Below are 15,980 nucleotides of genomic sequence, written 5' to 3'. Positions count from 1 at the left end.
GTAGAGTCTGCTTCTCACTCCTCCCAAACCCCCCTCCTCCTGAGGGAGGTCCAATCCCTCCTTCTCCTCAATGCCATCGAAGAGGTACCTCCAAACCAAAGGGGTCAGGGATTCTACTCCCGCTACTTCCTGGTTCCCAAAAAAACAGGAGACCTTCGTCCCATCCTCGATCTCAGGGACCTCAACAAGTGTCTAGTCAAAGAGAAGTTCAGAATGCTCTCCCTAGCCACACTTTACCCTCTTCTCTCCCACCACGACTGGCTATGCTCCCTAGACCTCAAGGAGGCCTACACTCACATCCCAATCCATCCGACTTAACGTCGCTATCTACGGTTCCAGATACAGCACCATCACTATCAGTACAAAGTGCTACCCTTTGGCCTCGCATCATCGCCCAGAGTGTTCACCAAGTGCCTTATTGTGGTGGCGGCCTTCCTCAGGTCTCACGACCTTCAGGTGTTCCCCTACTTGGGACGATTGGCTGGTGAAAGCACCTACGTCTCCGCTTGTGCTACAAGCCACTCATCACACCATCTCGTTCCTCCATCTCTTGGGTTTCGAGATCAACTACCCCAAGTCGCATCTGCTTCCCACACAGCGACTTCAGTTCATTGGAGCAGTTCTCAACACCACTCTAATGAGGGCATTTCTCCCCTCCGACCGCCATCGAACTCTGCTCCACCTCTGCCGTCACTCCATCCCAGCTCGACAGATGATGATCCTCCTGGGCCTCATGGCCTCGACGGTCCATGTACTTCCTCTGGCGCGACTCCATCTCAGTGGACTCTGGCCAACCAATGGTCACAGACCACCGATCTTCTTTCTCATCCCATCTCTGTGACATCGTCTCTTCGGCAATCTCTTCAATGGTGGTTGAACTCCTCCAATCTTTCCAGGGGTCTACTCTTTCATCTACCCCCTCACTCCATGATCATAACCACAGATGCCTCCCCTTATGTGTGGGGAGCCCACCTGGGAGATCTTCGCACCCAGGGACTCTGGACCCCTCAGTAGCGTCAGCATCACATCAATTTCCTGGAACTCAGAGCCATGTTCTATGCTCTCAAAGCCTTCCAGCACCTTCTCTACCCTCAGGTCCTTCTCCTGTGCACAGACAACCAAGTCGCCATGTACTACATAAACAAGCAAGGCGGCACCGGATCTCCCCTCCTCTGTCAGGAGGCCAACCGCATCTGGACCTGGGCCACGGCCCACAGTCTCTTCCTCAAGGCTGTCTATATCCAGGGCGAACAGAATTCCCTGGCCGACAATCTCAGCCGCATCCTTCAACCTCACGAGTGGACCCTGGACCCTCCCACGCTGCGCTCCATCTTTGCTCGCTGGGGCACTCCGCAAGTGGACCTCTTTGCAGCTCCTCACAACCATCAGCTGCCCCAGTTCTGTTCCAGACTCTTCTCCCCTCATCGTCTAGCCCCGGATGCATTCCTGCTCGACTGGACGGATCGGTTCCTATATACCTTTCCTCCGCTACCTCTGATGTTGCGGACATTGTCCAAACTCCGCAGGGACAGAGCCACCATGATTCTCATCGCTCCTCGGTGGCCTCGCCAACACTGGTTCTCCCTCCTGCTTCAGCTCAACTCCAGGGAGCCCATTCCTCTTCCTGTGTTTCCTACTCTACTTACACAGCAGCATCAGTCTCTACTACATCCCAATCTGTCCTCGCTCCACCTGACAGCTTGGTTTCTCTCAGGCTGACCTCTCCAGAGAATCTGTCTCAGCCTGTCCGTCGTATTTTGGATGCTTCCAAGAAACCGGCCACCCTCCAATGTTACCATCAGAAGTGGACCCGGTTCTCCTCTTGGTGTCTCCTTCATCATCACGATCCCACCTCATTGGCGGTGGAAACTGTACTGGGCTATTTGCTCTCTCTCTCCGACGCTGGCCTCAAGTCGACCTCAATCAGAGTCCACCTCAGTGCCATCACTGCGTTTCATGAACCTATCCTCGGAAAACCTCTTACGGCTCATCCCCTGGTTTCCCGGTTCATGAGAGGCCTCTTCAATGTCAAACCACCTCTGAAGCCTCCTCCAGTCGTCTGGGACCTGAATGTGGTTCTATCAGCCCTCATGAAACCTCCGTTTGAGCCTCTTACCACAACTTCACTCAAATTTCTTACGTGGAAGGTGCTTTTCCTCATTGCCATCACCTCTGCCAGGAGGGTTAGTGAGCTGCATGCACTGGTTGCCGACCCACCTTTCACTGTTTTTCACCATGACAAGGTGGTTCTGCGTACCCATCCTAAATTTCTGCCTAAGGTGGTCTCGGACTTCCACCTCAACCAGTCCATTGTATTGCCTGTCTTCTTCCCTAAGCCCCATTCCCATCCTGGGGAACAGGCGTTACACACGCTGGATTGTAAGCGTGCCCTTGCATACTACCTTGACCGTACCAGGGCTCACCGCTCGTCTCCTCAGCTCTTTCTGACCTTCGATCCTAACCGTCTAGGTCGTCCTGTCTCTAAACGGACGCTTTCCAACTGGCTTGCTGCCTGCATTGCGTTCTGTTATGCTCGGGCCGGTCTCTCACTGGAAGGTGCTGTCACGGCCCACAGGGTCAGAGCTATGGCTGCTTCTGTGGCTTTCCTCCGCTCCACGCCCATCGAGGAAATCTGCAAGGCTGCCACTTGGTCCTCAGTTCACACGTTCACTACTCACTACTGTCTGGATGCCTTCTCCAGACGGGATGGACACTTCGGCCAATCTGTGTTACAAAATTTATTTTCCTAATGGCCAACCATCCCTCCTCCCTCTCTGTTAGCTTGGAGGTTACCCATACGTTAAGAATATGCTGCCTGCTTGTCCTGGGATAAAGCACAGTTACTTACCGTAACAGGTGTTATCCAGGGATAGCAGGCAGATATTCTTACGTCCCACCCTCCTCCCCGGGTTGGCTTCTTAGCTGGCTTATCTTAACTGGGGACCACGCACTCCTCCGTCGGGCGGGAAGGCACTCGCGCATGCGCGGTGCGGCCAACTAGAACTTTCTAGTTAAAAAGGTCCGTACCGGGGCTCCGTCGGTGACGTCACCCATACGTTAAGAATATCTGCCTGCTGTTCCTGGATAACACCTGTTACGGTAAGTAACTGTGCTTTCTATGCAAGCACCACAGTGATTGCATAGAATAAAGGTCATCTTGATTGGTTGTGAAGTGACTTGATTTGAGTAGTCCTGATTATATGGGTCTCTATAAATGAATAGTGGTCCCTGGGGTTGGTGGGACTATAAGTCTTACCCTTATTCCTATGAAGGGAAAGGGAAAGAGGAAATAAGATTTAACAGAGGAAAGAGAAGGGTTTATTTTTTTGTGCTTTTTTTTAGTAAGAAACAGGGATGAGAAGAGAAATTAAGCAGATATAATGCTGAAAACCAGTGAAAGAGCAGAATATGAAATGCAGAGCAACTTATCTTATTGAAGTTCACAGGGCAGCCTTGTTCACAGCACTGTCCCAAAGATAATGCAGTTAACCTTAGAAGTAAAACAGAGCCCCTCCCTTCTCCACCTAATCAGCAGAAAACAATGGCTGAATACTAGTAAGACAGAAATATAGGCTCTATACCACCTAAAACACAGTATTTTAAACAAAATGCAGGTTCTATCAGTGCTACCCTAAAACACAGGATTTATAACAGGATTTTCCCTACTTTAGTCACCCTGAGCCACAGGCACCAGGATTTAATTAGAGTTAACAAAGTCTTACCCTTTTTCCTATGAAGAGGAAATAAGATTTAACAGAGGAAAGAGAAGGGTTTATTTTTTGTGGTTTGTTTGTTTTTTAGTAAGAAACAGGGATGAGAAGAGAAATTAAGCAGATATAATGCTGAAAACCAGTGAAAAGAGCAGAATTTGAAATGCAGAGCAACTTATCTTATTGAGTGTTCATGAGCTTCAAAACTGCATGCTCTGTTTCCTCCACCTCCTCCCCATCTCAGCTGGCTGCATAAGAACAGTTGCAACGGATTTAGTCTAAATTTTCACAGGGAAAGTATTTCTCTGCTTTCTTTATTAAAGTTGTTTCCAACCTTTTGTTGTAGCTCAGTGATTCCCAAAGTTCCCCTAAAATATTTCTTCAGACACCACGGAACCCCTCTGTTGAGTCCCCATCCAGCTTCTGTTTCCCTTCCCCTTAGTCCTGCATCTCAAGTTTGTCTCTCCCCTTCCACCACCCCATCCTTAAAGCAGCATCTTCCCTCCTCACCTGATTACCTCGTGCAGGCAGCAAAACTAGACCACCAACTCTCCAATCTACTAATCGTGACCCCAGACTACAAAACTTTCAGAAAAGAAATAAAAAAAACCCTGCTGTTCAAGAAATCCATGAAGACTAACTAACACCGTATGAAACATTTCAATCCTCTGAAGCAACCTGCTCTACTCTGTAACACCTCTGGACATGTCCAGACATTCTCTTCTGTAATGCGCCTTGAACCACAAGGTAATGGCGGAACAAAAATCACTAATGTAATGCTTTGGAAGGGCCTATCTTTGCTTTAACTTAGCTGAAAGGGTGTGTGACTGTGCTGCCTGAGCAAGTTGGCGGCGGACTTCAGCTACTGATGTTGGCCTTCTTACACATGCTCAGTTCATACTACTGAATTGAGAGTGTGTGTGAAAGGGCTGATGCTGGTGACTGAAACGCACCACTGACTTCTCGTCTGGGGGAACCTCTGAAAAGAACTCAGTTTGCGGGAACCTATTTTGGGAATTACTGTTGTAGGTAGCAACATTCAGTTCTCGACATTCAGTGGTCTTTAAGCATCTGACTGCGGTGGACTGAGCCAAATTTGGGTATTCCGTGCCAGGCCATGTCCCTAACATTGGGTCACAGCAGCCACCTGGATGTTAACTGTGTACTGGTCGATTTTTCCATTCTAACTTCATCTGCTTGGTGCTTTGAATAATATTGTTAACCAGTGCCATGTCTGTCAGAGCTGATATAGCAGCACTGCTTGGTTAAGTGCCACTGAATATCAGTGGCCAAGGCACTGAGTATCATTTAACCAGGTGGGAGCCGCCTCTTCCCAGTTAAATGGCTTTTGAATATTGAGCCCCAAGTATATGTTTAAACCTTCCTGTATTCTAAGCATCTTCTGTTAACTACAAGTTTATATACTTGCTAATTATGGATCAAAGGCTGAGAGCTGTGCTGGGCCTATAGAGGGTGGAAATAGTTGAAATTCATCAATTATATATCACTTATTGCAGTTAACTGTACCATTAATGCATTAATAATAGCAACTAAAAAGTTATCACGTTGCAGTGTCTCCTCCAAATATATCTTTTTCTGTTTTCCAATTCTAACCCCTGTCCTTGATGCGATCCAGTGTCTCTCCCCACCCAATCTGCAGGTCAACATCACCAACCTCCCACTCCAGTCTACCTTAAAGATGGCCTTCTGTGCTCTTCGGCAGTGGCTCCTACAGTCTAGTCTGAAGTTTTCCCTCTGACTGGTCCTGCCCATGTAGAAATAGGAAGTGAGGTCAGAGAAAGCGGAATGGGCCTGAGGGAAAGCTTCTGAGTAGACCACAGGTAGCATATGTGCAACACTGCCACTGCCAGGGACCAAGAGAAGACTACCTTTAAGGTAGACAGGTGGTTGGGGGGGGGGGACAGATTCCAAACTGTGGGTAATAATAATAATTGTATTCTTCTATACCGCAGTACCGAAAAAGTTCTAGGCGGTTCACAACAATGGGATACAGATAAAATACAAATTAGAATAATGGACTTAAAAACAGATAAAGACAGAAAGCAATTACAATATAATGCAGAAAATACTGGCATGGCAGGGAAAGAAGTAATACATAGAACAGAGAAAATACATCAAGTTGAATATAAGGAACTTGATTGAAAAAATGAATCAGAATGCATTAAGATACCAGCCTATCAAAGAGTTGAGTCTTTAACAATTTTCTAAAATCAAGATAGGAAGAGCTGCTGGCGCCTGCCCACGCAGCAGCGCACTTGTGCACCGCTGGCCCCGACGTGCCAGCAATCAGCAGGCAGCAGCCCTGTGAAGCACCAGCGACCAGCCCAATTAGGGAAGTGTCTGGGCCCAGGCATTAGTGCGTTTGTGCGCTGCGGGCCCCGACAAGCAGGAGGCAGCCGTCCACAAACCACCGCTGGAGTTTTTTTGTTTTTTGTTTTTGTTTATTCGCTTCATAAGATGCATCCTTATTTCTGCCCACTTTTTTTGGGGAAAAAAGTGTGTCTTATGGAGCGAAAAATACAATATGTGATATTATCCCAGGACAAGCAGGCAGGTATTCTCACTAGTGGGTGACGTCATCCAACGGAGCCCCGAAGCGGACGTCTCACAAGCATACTTGCTTGTAGAAACTTTAGAAGTTTACAGTCGCCCGCACCGCGCATACGCAAGTGCCTTCCCGCCTGATGCACCGGGCGCGTCTCCTTAGTTCTTACTTTTCCGCGGAGCTGAGAAGTCCGTCTTCGACTCTCTGCGCGAAGTTCCTTCACTTGTGCCTTCTAGATCCACGGTTTTGGGTTCTTTTACTCATTATCGTTGGTTTTTCATCGTGTTTTATTGTTTACAAAAAAAAAATAAATTTCTTCTGTCGGTTTGACCGGGCAGGCCTCGTGGCCGTGGCCCCGCGGCTTCGATCTTGCGGCGGAGCTTTTTCGGCCTATGTCCGGTTTTAGAAAGTGTGTCAAGTGCCAGCGCTCGATTTCGCTGACGGACCCTCATCAACGCTGTCTTCAGTGTCTCGGGCCTCAACACCTTCTGAAATTGTGCCGGCCTTGCTCCAAACTTACTACACGTGCTTTCAAGCGTCGCTGCTTCTTGTGGGAGTCGCTGTTCAGCATGGAGGCGTGGACGGAGCAGTCCTCATCGAAGAGTGCCTCGCCTTCGACTTCCGCCTCGACTCTTCCGGCTTCCACCTCTGCGGCCTCGAGTCTCCTCAAGCCTGCTTCGTTCGTGCCGGCTTTGACTCCGACGCCTGCTGCGGTGCCTTCCTCTGTCTCTTCAGGTCAGGTAGCACAGCAGTCCATTCCCCTTATGGTGCTCAAGGTGCCGAAGGTTTCTGCGTCCAAGCACCTCGGCGCCAGGGACCGCGAAGTCCATGCAGGAGGTCCCATTGCGGATGCGGATCCCTCCTTGCTGGCTTCATTCCAGACCTTAATGGAGAAGCAATTCATCGAGCTCTTAACTACTATAGGGCCGAAGCTTCTCTCCCAAATCCAGCCTGGGCACGCGGAAGCCTCCCGCGAGGTCGAGCCGCCTCCGGTGCCCCCTCAACTTACACTCTCGCTGCAGGTAGCAGAGTCTCTGCGAGTGTCTGGTCTGGCATCGAGGATGCATCGCAAGGAGCAGAGTCTTTGCCCATGCCTCCCTTGGAACCGATTCACTCGATGCAAGGAGCAGAGTCTTTGCGAGTGCCTCCGTTGGAGCCGTTTCCCTCAATGCAAGGAGCAGAGTCTTTGCGAGGGCCTCCTCCGGATCTGTTGCCCTCATGCCAAGTCTCGAGGCTTGGCGGGTGCCTCGAGGTGCTTCTATCCAACCATCTCTGCTTCGATCCACCGCTTCCAGCCCTATCCACTCGCTGGACGCCTCGCTCGCCTCGACGGTCGAGGCCTGCTTCCAGACACAGTTCTGGTTATAATTCGAGGCATTCATCGAGGCATTCCTCAAGGCATGCCTCGCCTCGTCGCAAGCAACCTTTCCTCGAGTATTCTCCACTGGATTCGTCACCGCCTCCACTGCCGGAGCTCGAGGCCACCGTGGGATCTTTCTCCCTCTGCCAATCCCCTGTCTCGGTGGAGCCCGAGGCCTCGACTTCTTCGAGTCCTTCTCGAGGCCCTGCACTGGCTGATCAGCTGTCTTTCTCCTCTTTCCTTCGGCAGATGGCTGTTGATCTGGACATTAACCTGAACTCGGGTTCCAGATTCTCCAAGGAATATCTGGAGACAATGCATCTCCCTCAACCTCCTGCTGAGTCTCTCAAGCTTACTCCATTCTGGCTGTGCCCGGGAAGTTGGATGCCAGATACCGCACGGTGCACCATACGGGCTTCGATGGTGCCCAGCTATCTCATCAGTCGCTCTTGGTTGGGTCCTCCTTGAAGCAGTCTCACCCCTCCCAGGTCTATGCCACCGTTCCACCTGGCCGGGAGGGCATGACCATGGACAGATTTGGTAGGCGCATCTACCGGAACTCGATGATGGCATCTCAAGTCCTCACCTATACTTTTCATTTTGCCACCTACTTCGAGTTTTTTCTCTCAGTCCTGCAGAAATTTCTACCCTATGTGGACTCTCAGGCTTGCTTCGAATACCTGGAGGTTCTGGCCTCGTCCCAACTTCGCCTGCAGATGTTGCAGTCGTCTTACGACGCCTTTGAACTCGCTGCAAGGGCTGCTGTTTGTTCGGTGGCCATGCGACGCCTGGCGTGGCTGCGGACCATTGATATGGACCCGAATCTCCAGGACCGGTTTGCCAAAGGCCCGTGTGCGGGAGCCGACCTCTTTGACGAGTCCATCGAGGCGGCGACCAAAAAGCTGTCGGTCCATGAGAAATCATTCCAGTCCATTCTACGTCCGAAGCCCAAGCTTGCTCCTGCTCGTCCCTCACGACTGCCTTTGATCTATCAACGGCGTTATCCACCAAAACAGGCACCTACCATCCGTCAGCCTGTTAAGAGACAGCCTCAGCAGAAGCCTCGGCCTTCTAATGTCCCCAAGGCTCCTCAGCCTTTTTGACTGTCTCGTGGAGAGCATAACTTCTACCGTTCTGCCCTTCCCTCTTTTTCCCATTGGGGGTCGTCTCCATCATTTGTACCATCGATGGCCGACTGTTACCACCGACCTCTGGGTCCTTTCCATTTTAAGGGAGGGATACTCTCTTCAGTTCCATCAAGTTCCTCCGGAACATCCTTCAAGAGAGTATCCTTCCAACTTAACCCAGACCACCCTTCTTCAAGAAGCTCATGCTTTGCTCCGGCTCCGAGCCATCAAGCCGGTCCTTTTGGACCAACAGAACAAGGGTTTTTACTCCAGGTAACATAGAAACATAGAAGATGACGGCAAAAAAGGGCTACAGCCCATCAAGTCTGCCCACTCTGCTTACCCACCCCCTGTCTATGCCCTAATGACCCAATTTCCTTATCTTGACCCTCGTAGGGATCCCACATGGGTATCCCATTTATTCTTAAAGTCTGGCACGCTGTCTGCCTCGATCACCTGCACTGGAAGCTTGTTCCAATGATCAACCACTCTCTCTGTGAAGAAATACTTTCTGGTGTCGCCATGAAATTTTCCGCCCCTGAGTTTGAGCGGGTGCCCTCTTGTGGCCGAGGGTCCCTTGAGAAAGAAAATATCATCTTCCTCTTCGACACGTCCCGTGAGGTACTTAAATGTTTCGATCATGTCTCCCCTCTTCCTACGTTCCTCAAGAGTGTAGAGCTGCAATTTATTCAGTCTCTCTTCGTACGAGAGACCCTTGAGCCCCGAGATCATCCTGGTGGCCGTCCGTTGAACCGATTCAATTCTGCGCACATCTTTACTGTAATGTGGCCTCCAGAATTGCACACAGTACTCCAGATGAGGTCTCACCATGGCCCTGTACAACGGCATTATGACTTCAGGCTTTCGGCTGACGAAACTTCTATTGATACAACCCAATATCTGCCTTGCCTTAGATGAAGCCTTCTCCACTTGATTGGCAGTTTTCATGTCTGCACTGATGATTACTCCTAAATCTCGTTCTGCTGAAGTCCTAGTTAAAGTTTCTCCGTTCAAGAAGTACGTCCTGCATGGATTTCCGCTTCCGAGGTGCATGACCTTACATTTCTTAGCATTGAAGCCTAGCTGCCAGGTTGAGGACCAACTTTCCAATGTAAGCAGGTCCTGCGCCATATAATTCTGTAAACTGCATTCACTTACTATATTACATAGTTTGGCGTCATCGGCGAATAGTGTTATTTTACCTTGAAGCCCTTGAGTCAGATCCCCTATGAATATGTTGAAAAGGAGTGGACCCAGGACCAAGCCCTGCGGCACTCCACTGGTCACCTCCGATGTTTTAGAGAGGGTACCATTAACCACCACCCTCTGAAGTCTGCCACTCAGCCAATCATTGACCCATGCAGTTAGTGTCTCTCCTAACCCCATCGATTCCATCTTGCTTAGTAGCCTGCGGTGTGGGACACTGTCAAAAGCTTTCCTGAAGTCCAGGTACACGACATCCAAAGACTCTCCCAAGTCCAACTTTCTTGTTACCCAGTCAAAGAAGCTGATGAGATTGGATTGGCAGGACCTACCCTTGGTGAATCCATGCTGACTGGGATCCCGAAGATTCCCTTTATTCAAGATCGTGTCCAATTTGCTTTTAATTAGTGTTTCCATGAGTTTGCACACTATTGATGTGAGACTCACCGGTCTATAATTCGCAGCCTCTGCCCTGCAACCCTTTTTATGCAGAGGAACGACATTAGCTAATTTCCAGTCCAGGGGAACTTTCCCCTTACTTAGGGAGAGATTGAATAGCTCAGCCAACGGTTTCGCCAGGACATCGCTCAATTCTCTGAGCATTCTTGGGTGCAAATTGTCTGGTCCCATGGCTTTGTTCACCTTGAGTCTTGCCAGTTCACTGTAAACTTCACCTGGTGTGAACTCAAAATTCTGAAACGGGTCTTCTGTGCTTTGTGTTGCCTTCAACTGGGGACCGTGTCCCGGTGCCTCACAGGTGAAGACTGAGCAGAAGTATTCATTCAGTAGTTCGGCTTTATCGGAATCTGCTTCCACGTAACTTCCGTCCGGTCTTCTAAGGCGTACTATCCTGCCTGTGTTCCTTTTTCTGTCACTAATATACCTGAAGAAGGATTTGTCCCCCTTTTTAATGTTTTTTGCCAGAATTTCTTCCACTCGAAGTTTTGCCTCCCTAACTGCCATTTTGACCGCTGTAGACCTGGTCCTATATTCTACTTTTGCCTCTCTTTTCTCCGTGCGCTTGTAGGAGAGAAATGCTTTTTTCTTCTCCTTAATGAGGTGCGAGATCTCCGCGGTGAACCATTGGGGTTTATTGTTTCTTTGTCGTTTATTTACTGATTTTATGAAGCGGCTAGTTGCTTCATGTATGGTTGATTTCAGTGTTAACCACTTAGCTTCTACATCATCGGTGTCCGCTTGGTCCTGCAGCGTCTGATGGACGAAATCTCCCATGCGTGCGAAGTCTGTGCCCCGGAAATTGAGTACCTTTGTTTTCGTGTTTGATCTAGGGAAGCCTTTCCTAAGGTTGAACCATACTATATTGTGGTCGCTGGAGGCTAGCGTATCTCCTACTGAGACCTCTGAAACGCTTTCCCCGTTGGTGAGTACCAGGTCGAGGATCGCCTGGGCCCTAGTGGGCTCCGTTACCATTTGTTTGAGACGTGCTCCCTTTATGGAGGTTAAGAGCCTCCTGCTACCGCTGGTTGTCGCTGAAAATGAGTTCCAGTCTGCATCAGGCATATTGAAGTCCCCTAGCAGTACAGCTTCTCCTCGTAGAGTGATATTCTCTATGTCTTCCAGTTGTCTTGGGGGTCTGTAAACCACACCTAGATACAGGCATTTTTCTCTGCCTCTTGCCAGGTTTACCCAGAGGGACTCCCCAGTGTACTTGACATCTGTGATCCTGGTGGTTTTGATGTCCTCTTTAATGTATAGAGCTACCCCCCCTCCTAACCTGCCCTCTCTGTCCTGACGAAGTAGATTGTAGCCCGGTATAGCCATATCCCACCCATGTGAGTCCGTGAACCAAGTTTCAGATATTGCCACCACATCTAGGTCGGCATTCCTTATTTCAGCCTCCAATTCTAGAATTTTGTTACCTAAACTGTGTGCATTGACATACATGGCCCTCAAGGTACCCATACAAGGTACCCATACAAGGTACTTCCTTGTTCCAAAGAAGACGGGCGATCTGCGTCCTATTTTGGACCTCAGGATGCTCAACGAGTTTCTGGTCAAAGAGAAGTTTCACATGTTAACCCTAGCTTCTCTCTATTCCCTCCTCGAGCAGAACGACTGGTTATGCTCTCTGGATCTCAAGGAGGCCTACAATCACATTCCCATCCATCCAGCCTCCCGTCAATTCCTCAGATTTCGGGTGGGACATCTTCATCTTCAGTACCGAGTGCTTCCTTTCGGCCTGGCTTCGTCACCCAGAGTCTTCACCAAGTGCCTGGTTGTAATGGCCGCAGCACTCAGGAACCATGGTCTTCAGGTGTTTCCCTACCTTGACGACTGGCTCATCAAGGCTTCCACGTCTCAGGGAGTCGTCCAGGCGGCCCAGAGGATGATCTGGTTCCTGCAGAGTCTGGGGTTCGAGATCAACTTTCCAAAATCCCATCTGCAACCTTCCCAGACACTTCCCTTCATCGGAGCTGTTTTGGATACGACTCAACTCAGGGCGTTCCTGCCTCCGCAACGCCTGGATGCTCTGCTTCGTCTTTGTCACTCTGTGTCCTCTCGCCCGTCCATCTCGGCGAGACACATGATGGTTCTTGGGCGGTTGGCTCTCAAAGGGACTGTGAGGATCTTCAGAAAGATCTAAATCAGCTGGAAACATGGGCGATAAAGTGGCAGATGAGTTTTAACATAGACAAATGTAAGGTGATGCATCTGGGAAAGAAAAACAAAGAACATGAATACAAGATGTCGGGGGTGACATTAGCCAAATGCGAACAAGAAAGGGATTTTGGGGTGCTGATAGACAGAACCCTGAAGCCATCGGCTCAATGTGCGGTGGCGGCGAAGAAAGCAAATAGGATGTTAGGCATGATTAAGAAGGGGATCACGAGTAGGTCAAAAGATGTTATAATGCCACTTTACAGAACAATGGTCAGACCACACTTAGAATACTGTGTCCAACACTGGTCTCCATACCTTAAGAAGGACAAAATTCTGTTGGAGAGGGTACAGAGACGAGCTACGAAACTAGTCAAAGGCATGGAGAATTTAAGCTACATGGAACGCCTCGGAAAACTGGGACTGTTCACCCTCGAAAAGAGAAGACTGCGTGGGGATCTAATAGAGACTTTTAAAATATTAAAGAGATTTGATCAAATTGACCAGGAAGCAGCATTACTGACATTTTCAGATGTGACGCGGACAAGAGGTCATAGCTTAAAACTGAATGGCAGCAGGTTCAAGACTAATGTCAGGAAGTTCTGTTTCATACAAAGAGTGGTGGGCGCTTGGAATGCTCTCCCGGAGGAGGTGGTGGCAGAAAATACTGTGCTGGGTTTCAAATGCATGTTAGATGCACACCTTCTTGCAGAACATATTGAGGGATACGGGAAAACCGGGTCTCCAAAAAGGAGCACCTAAATGGGCCTCCGTGTGTGTGGATCACCGGACTAGATGGACCTTGGTCTGATCCGGTGAAGGCGTTTCTTATGTTCTTATGTTCTTCTGGGCCACATGGCCTCGTCAGTTCACGTGACTCCTTTTCCCAGACTTGACCTCAGAATCCCTCAGTGGACCCTGGCATCTCAATGGTCGCAGGTGACCGACCCTCTGACTCGACACATCCAAGTCACTCCTGCTGCGACAGTCTCTGCACTGGTGGATGCTCTCTTCCAATCTCTCCAGATGTTTGCTGTTTCACACGCCTCCCCATCAGAAGGTTCTCACGACCGACTCCTCGACCTATGCTTGGGGGGGCTCATCTGGATGGTCTGCGCACTCGAGGCTTTTGGACCAGTGCGGACGGCTGTGTCACATCAATCTCCTGGAACTCAGGGTGATTTTTAATGCTCTCAATGCTTTTCAGCATCTTCTTCACGACATGGTGGTTCTCATTCGCACAGACCACCAAGTCGCCATGTATTACATCAACAAGCAGGGAGGCGCGGGATCGGCCTTCCTCTGTCAGGAAGCTCTGAAAGTTTGGGATTGGGCGATTCGCCGCAACTCCTTCCTCAAAGCTGTCTACATTCAGGGGGCGGACAATGCCTTGGGCAGACAATACCTCACGAATGGACTCTCCATTCCACGCCCCTGCATCACATCTTCTCTCTCTGGGGAACGCCTCAGATAGACCTCTTCGCAGCCGCCCACAACTTCAAACTACCTCAGTTCTGCTCCAGGATCTACACTCCTCATCGCCTTGAGGCAGATGCTTTTCTTCTGGACTGGAGGAATCTCTTTCTGTATGCGTTTCCTCCGTTCCCTCTCATTCAAAAGACTAGTCAAGCTCAAGTCAGACCATGCCACCATGATTCTGATTGCTCCTCGGTGGCCCAGACAACCTTGCTTCTCCCTTCTACTTCAACTCAGCAGTAGGGAGCCCTTTCTTCTACCAGTATTTCCCTCTCTGCTTGCACAGCATCAGGGTCTCTACTTCATCCCAACCTGCAGCCTCTCCACCTGACAGCTTGGTTCCTCTCAACGTAACTCCCCTTCAGTTTTCACAACCTGTGCGGGATGTTTTAGAAGCTTCACGGAAGCCTGCTACTATTCAATGCTATCCCTAAAAATGGACTAGATTTTCTACTTGGTGTTTTTCTCGGCATAAGGAGCCTCAACATGCCTCCTTATCCTCTGTTTTGGACTATTTTTTGCACCTATCTCATTCTGGCCTCAAGTCTACATCAATCTGAGTCCATTTGAGTACAATTGCTGCTTTCCATCAGCCTCTTCAAGGGAAACCTCTCTCTGCTCATCCTGTGGTTTTCAGATTCATGAAAGGTCTTTTCCATGTCAATCCTCCTCTCAAACCGCCTCCGGTGGTTTGGGACCTCAGTGTTGTTCTTTCTCAGCTTATGAAACCTCCATTTCAGCCTCTTAACAAGGCTCATCTCAAGTATCTCACTTGGAAAGTGGTGTTTCTCATTGGCCTCACTTCTACTCATCGGGTTAGTGAGCTTCAAGCATTGGTTGCGGACCCACCTTTCACAGTGTTCCATCATGACAAGGTGGTGCTTAGCACTCATTCTAACTTCCTTCCTACAGTGGTCTCGGAATTTCATCTCAATCGATCCATTGTTCTTCCAGTGTTTTTTCCAAAGCCTCATTCTCATCCTGGAGAATCGGCCCTTCACATTCTGGACTGTAAACGTGCTTTGGCTTTCTACCTGGAACGCACCAAGCCACACAGAACTGCTCATCTCCTCAACACCTCATCTCCTTCGATCCGAACAAATTGGGATGTCCTATCTCTAAGCATACCATCTCCAACTGGATGACGGCTTGTATCTCTTTCTGCTATGCCCAGGCTGGATTACCCCTTCACAGTAAAGTCACAGCCCATAAGGTCAGAGCAATGGCAGCCTCTGTTGCTTTCCTCAGATCGACACCGATTGAGGAAATTTGTTAGGCTGCCACTTGGTCCTCGGTTCATACATTCACTTCTCCTTATTGTCTGGATGCTTTCTCCAGACGGCATGGACAGTTTGGCCAAACTGTATTACAGAATTTATTCTCCTAAGTTGCCAACTCTACCTCCATCCCCTTGTGGTTAGCTTGGAGGTCACCCACTAGTGAGAATACCTGCCTGCTTGTCCTGGGATAAAGCAATGTTACTTACCGTAACAGTTGTTATCCAGGGACAGCAGGCAGCTATTCTCACGTCCCATCCACCACCCCTGGGTTGGCTTCTCTGCTAGCTATTTGAACTGAGGAGACGCGCCTGGTGCATCGGGCGGGAAGGCACTCGCGCATGCGCAGTGCGGGCGACTGGAAACTTCTAAAGTTTCTACAAGCAAGTATGCTTGTGAGACGTCCGCATCGGGGCTCCGTTGGATGACGTCACCCACTAGTGAGAATAGCTGCCTGCTGTTCCTGGATAACAACTGTTACGGTAAGTAACATTGCTTTATTTGTGCTGGTTTTTATAATGGCTTCAGTGATGTAAATGAATGCTTAGTGAGTGCATTGAAATGCAAAATGATTGCCAGCTCTGTATCTTTGGGCGTGTTTTATTGTTCCTCACTTTTTGTGTTCTCGCTTACCTGCCTTTT

At 49.4% G+C, this 15,980-nt stretch overlaps 1 protein-coding gene across 8 annotated transcripts in view; it reads left to right on the top strand.

Moving 5' to 3' along the window:
* Positions 1-15,980, top strand: part of CCDC9 (coiled-coil domain containing 9) — a 105,766-nt gene that overhangs the window by 25,164 nt on the left and 64,622 nt on the right. The gene's annotated exons all lie outside the window — the stretch shown is intronic.

Source organism: Geotrypetes seraphini, chromosome 8 (genome assembly GCF_902459505.1).
Source record: "Geotrypetes seraphini chromosome 8, aGeoSer1.1, whole genome shotgun sequence".
Taxonomy (NCBI): Eukaryota; Metazoa; Chordata; class Amphibia; order Gymnophiona; family Dermophiidae; genus Geotrypetes; species Geotrypetes seraphini.
The sequence above is the reverse complement of the archived record's forward strand: the minus strand, read 5'-3'. Positions and strand labels throughout refer to the sequence as shown.